Below are 6,262 nucleotides of genomic sequence, written 5' to 3' on the forward strand. Positions count from 1 at the left end.
TTTTTTTTCATCCCAACTTATGCTATATGGTCAGAATTGAGATGTTAACCAAAGACATCTTTACGTCCAAACCCCCAATGAGGGGAAGATTTGTACCAAAATCACAAGATTGGCGCTCATGTTTGCACACCAATGGTCGAGGTGGCTTTGGTCTCTCCTCGGCATAACTCCAACTTGAAAATTATATGTAGTTCTAATCTATTGGTAATCTTTTCCCTAATGGATTCTGTCTTTAATTGATAGATCTCTATCGTGGGAATTCTTCTTCTCAAGTGATTAAGCAATTGTTCGTTCATTTGGACATACTTATCAGAGGGATTCTAGTTTTAGAGAAATGTTTTTCAGATCTCTTTAAGACAACCTAAGGCTAAAATGAAGTCTTTTAAAATACATAAAGAGCTGGGAAAAAGAAGGTTTTGGTTAATGTAATTACTCCAAAGTGACCCTTGCAGATTTTTTTTTAAATAAATAATTTAAAATATTGCAAAAAATATCCCAGAGACCTGGGGCACATTATAGATTTAATTTATATAACCCAACAATCATTTCACATATAATAAAGCAAACTATGAATTGAAATTTAATTTAATTTAATTAAATAATCCCCATTTAGGGTTCACATGTTCTCTAAAAAAGAAACTCCTCAACGCAGTCAGAACCCAGGCCACCACATCAAAACCCTCGCTCTTTTCAGCAAGTTGGTTCCTTCATCACTGTGTGTCAGTACCTGAAAACGATTTTTAAAAATAAGAACCGAAGTTCTCATACGATGCTCTATCAAAATTCAATAACATACATCAAATCAAACATAAGTTTAAGAAGACTCAACAACCATCACACATTTAGAACATGTTTGCTATATAAGCAGTTAAAAAAAATCAATAATTTCATGCTAAATTAAACATTTAGGGATGTATAAATCAATGCAACGTACATGAATAACTTTTAAAGTTCAATTATGAGTATTGTTTTTTCATGTATTATTTTTACATGTATGTCCTTAATGCACACAATTTAAGTAACACTTAAAAACCACAGATATTCAAAACTGATCAAATTTCAGAGGTTCAAGGTAGTTCTTAGTAATACCTTAACACAATTTATATTTTATTTATTGGGTTCTACACATGTTCTTTGACCGATATTAGGAATCATCACCATCAATCAGAATATTAGGAATCATCACCTAATGATGAGATGACAAGAAAATCAACATTCATTGATGTCACTTTTTCGGTATACCAGTAACTTCAACTAGGTCTAACAACACCACTCTCAAGTAAAGATGTGGGAGTTCCCTACAACTGTAACCAGAAACACAAACTACACATGAAGTTCTTGGGAAAAAACAATGCATAGGGTGTTTAGTATCCTCGTGGTTCTTCATGACCGCCATCTGATGTTCTCATCGTTTCAAAGGGCCACTAAGGAAGAAAATTTATTAAACTGTTTGGTCTCTTTTATTATTTTTAACCAATTAAGGGTTATTTACAAAAGAAAAATTATATAAATCATCATGCAATAACAGATTTGGGTCATTGTCTTGTCATATTAAAGAGTGTAATTAATTCAAAAGCAATACCAAAATAGTTTTGTAATGCATTTATAATTTATTACTGCATGAATAACACATGCTCATGTCCTCTAAGAGCCCATATGTGGTTCACACATATCTACTACATACATTAAATAGCATTGAAAATCATATAATAACAACAATTATCCATAGACGAATAAAATTTAATGTTCACGATTCACAAGACATGATATCAAAGCATATTTATGGCTAGTGAACAAATGTAAGCTTTATCAAGCACATCAGATGTATTATATTGGCCTAGAATCCAAACTTTGTGAGACTGACCATTTTCAACACTCATTATGTTCGAATTCAATTAAATATCCTTGAGCTACTAGACATAGTTCCTAAAGAAAAAAGATTTTTATAACAGTATAAGAAAAAAATCAGTTTTTCAAACAACCTTTCAAATCTAATTTCTAATCCATTAAACAAAATGATTTACTCAAATTTAAAGAAGCAAATCTCATACATAAAAACAATCTCATGTATGAAGAGTCGTAATTATCATAATCATATTTTTACATATAGATAAAACACTGAAATTTGTTTTAAAACCTAGTAAGCACATAACTGAATTTGTGCATGCAACCTAGACTAAAACAGAAAATTAAACATAGTATGCATAACCGATTCATTGGATACCAAAAAATTCAGAATGCATTGACGGCAATACTTAATAATATATATATATATATATATATGATGATGATGGTGATGATGATTGACCCATCCTAAATTTAAAATGAGATTGGGATAAGTCGGCAGACTCATTCAAAAGTCTTCTCTCAGCATGCCAGTTAAATCTGAATTCCAGATTTGCCTGCCTCAAACACATGCCAGATTAAAGGGTATTTAAACCTTCCTATTTACATAAATCCAAATCCTAACTTAAGTACACAATATAACAAAAATTATAACATGGCAAAAACAAGATTGACATGATATGATATGATAAAGAAACAAAATAAACAACTAGGGCATGCATCCAAGAATCATTGAATCATGAATCAAGACATGCATGAATCAATAAATGGGAGTTTGATAGGTCCAGATTTTATCTTAAGCATGTGAAAAATCTATTTTCAGCATATGTATATAAAAAAACAATTTCTAATATTTGTAAATGATTAAATAAAGCAGATTTTTGGGATTCAGCCCCGAAAATCTGACCTGAATCAGCGATAAAGCGATGGGCGATCCCCTTGATTCAGATCAGTCGCAAAGTCCAGCTTTAAACCAACGAAAATACATATATACATAACCTGGCCTGTTTGTTAGAACTCTGATCAGTGTGAACCCAGTCCACGGAGATCAGATTCAAACAAAAAGAATGCAGACCAAGATATATATATATATATATATATATATATATATATATATATATATATATATATATATATATATATATATAATGTCCAAGAAACACAAAGTCCATATGCATACTCTTTCCAGGCCAGCTGAAATAAAAAACCCCATTGAAATGGGTTTGGTTTTCAGCATAAGCCTTCTTAAACCCATGCTAGCATCCTATCTACTGGAAAAAGTGAAGAGCCCGTACCTTTGCTGCAGATTCGTGAAAAAAAGAAGAAAAGAAGAAAAGAAGAAAGAAGTAGTGGTCGTTGAAGAAGAGGGAGGAGAATACATTGGGTTGTTACTATTTAGGACTCCTTTCTAAATAAGACGTCCCCTCATTTTTTGGAAAGATTTCTATTCCTTTAAGGCAATAGAAATCTTTCTAAATAAAACATTAATTATAATATCTATATATATAATCTGTTACATTATTACTATCTAATTTTTTTTAAAAGCTTATCTTTCCAACTACTCATGGATATTGGATCTCGGCCACAAGGGTCCAGATCCATATTTGGATCCATTTAACATCACATGGATCTTGGATCTCGGCCCAAAGGGTCCAAGATCCATATTAGGATTCATTTAACGTCACACACACACACACACACACACACACACACACACACACACATATATATATATATATATATATATATATATATATATATATATATATATATATATATATATATATATCAATTTAAATAATAAAAAATATTTATTTAATAAAATATTATGTTTATTAAATTTTATAATTAGGCAAAATTTGTGAGATATTATAGTTAATGTTTGTCCAAACTACTTTTTGAAAGTGGAAGTTTTAAAAATATATTGTTACCAAGATTACTTGTATTTTCATTGAACTAAAATAACTATCCTCCTACTCTTAATACTTCTTATTTTGATTTTAATCTTTTATCAGCAAAAGGAGCCATTTAAACCCCTCAAAAGTAATAATGTAGATTTCAATGAGGAAAAAATTGTCTAAACTAATTTTAGGAGTGTTCAATTAACATAAAACTGCCAAAAAAGTTTTTAAAATATATTGTTACTTTTTAATAAAAAAATACTTATTTTTCATCAAACTAAAACGACTCTATCCCCTTAATCTTCAAAAATCTAGTTTCTGTTTTACTTTTTTTCTCAGAAAAAAGGCCTATTTAAGCCCCTTAAAAGTAATAATGTAAAATTTCAAAAGTTCCAACGCATTAAGGGTAGTTTGGTAGTTCATGTTAGTTTGAACACTCACTAAATTTTGATACAAAAGGTTTAAACTTAAGTATAGCCAGGCGACTATCAAGTTCATCGCTCTTGTCATTGATCAATTACGACAAGCAAAGGCTTGATCCACATTATAGGTTTCCACATGAGCCTACTATCAAGAATAGGCCTGTCAAAGAGTTCAGACCTGCACCGGACCAGGGTGGATCCAGGTCCCAATATGACTTTTTGTGGTTCCAATATTTGATCCAGGTGTGGATTCAACCGGACCTAACGTAAGCAGAACAGTCGGATCCTAAGTAGATGCTGGCTTAAGCAGACCCAGACCCTAGCTACTACAAAACTTCCACAAGAAGTTCGGGACCCAAGTGAAGCAAAAGTTTGGGACCCGTCTTTCACAGGTTAATTTTCTCACATGTGAAAACCATGCCTTTTTGGATCATTTGAACATGAGAAAAGGAATCATCTTGACAAAGTTATTAAACACTTATCTGAGAAAAGACTGACAAAACGAAAGACACATTTGCAGGTTATCAAAAAGCTCTCACATGTAAAAATGGTCTACTTTCTCAGGTAAGAAAGTGTTTCATAGTTAGAAAACACACCCTTAATTATTACAAAATTTCCATAGGAAGAAGAGGAAAAATAAAATAGGTTATAAAAGAAAATTAGAACAAGATTTTCGGATCTTGCAATTTGTACCTCTGAACCATTCCCTTTTCTTGAGTTCAGAACCCTCAAAGCTCCAAGGCTTATATATGGAGTGTGAAGCTTTTAACAGCAACTCAATCAATTCTTGACCTAATCAAACACCCGCTCAAGGCATTCCAATTCTACACTTCAAGGGTAGGTCAGAACTAAGGATGCCTTGATAGTGTCATCAACTTAGCCAAACGGAATATTGCAAGCCAATTGTATTCGCCTTCTAATGAAGAGCATTATTTTATATCAAATGGCAAATTTAACTTTTGGTCTTTCTAGGCCAAGATGAACACCATAACCTACTACCAGATACGTCCAAGTATAATGATAAAAGTTTAAAATGGGAAACAAAAGCAGAGAAAAATCTCGTCAGAAATTGAAATTTTGTATTTTCTCACGTTTTTATCCTCAAAATAACAGCAAATAAATAACAGAAACAAAAGTATACAAAATGCAACAAAATAACAATTACATGCAAAATAAAACACAGCCCATTGTTTCTGGAAAATAGACACCAAATCAGGATATTTTCATTAAAACAATATCATTGCAATATTTTGAAAACATGAAAATATTTTGGCAGTTAAAATTGGTGAGAAAATATCTCATTTATCCCCGAAATATTTTCAAAATATAAACCAAATATGCATGTCACTATGGATCGAAGAAGTACACAAGTGTACGGGGTGAAAAACACGGCCAAAGACCAACTCCCAGTCATCTCTACAATCATGGGAAAAATGACCAGGTTCCACATAAAAATTATGAAAATCTAAATTCATATTAATCAAAGTCAAGGCATCAGCTGGCATATCACCAGGATTCAGTCAGAATGATAAAAGTTTGTGGAGGTACAATCAGCTGCCGATCTTTTAGAACTTGGAGCTTCTAAAAAATCTATGTTCTTGTTTTGGTCTGGCTATGACTTGACAGAGAACGGCAAATTAAGATCCTCCTTGCAGTTTTTCACAATATAAAAGCTGGATCAATATCCCGTTCTGGGTTGAAATACCACCAATCAAGCATTTGGTAGATTGCCTGATACACACCCATGCATATACAGGCTATTCTACTGTGCCAGAAAAGTGCAGGGATCCTAATCAATAGGTTTCCCACTTTTTATCAAGATGCTACATGGATGTGCTACTCTTTGGAGAGGAAATGTCAGGCTGAACAGCAACCAACAATCTAGCTAACAAGCAACTCAATGAATGTATCAACTAATAACAAAGAACTGCAAAGTAATGGGCCCTACTTGACATCATTTGCTAACTTCACCAGCCAACAAGTGCAATGCTAAATATACAAGCAACCATAAGATTCAGTCTGGACAGACTTTATATACTGGTAGACGGTAGACCCAATGAATGCAAGTTCCAACAAGGATTAAAGACCAAATCA

The sequence above is a fragment of the Nuphar pumila genome, chromosome 6, assembly GCF_984573655.1.
Source record: "Nuphar pumila chromosome 6, dmNupPumi1.hap1.1, whole genome shotgun sequence".
Classification (NCBI taxonomy): domain Eukaryota; kingdom Viridiplantae; phylum Streptophyta; class Magnoliopsida; order Nymphaeales; family Nymphaeaceae; genus Nuphar; species Nuphar pumila.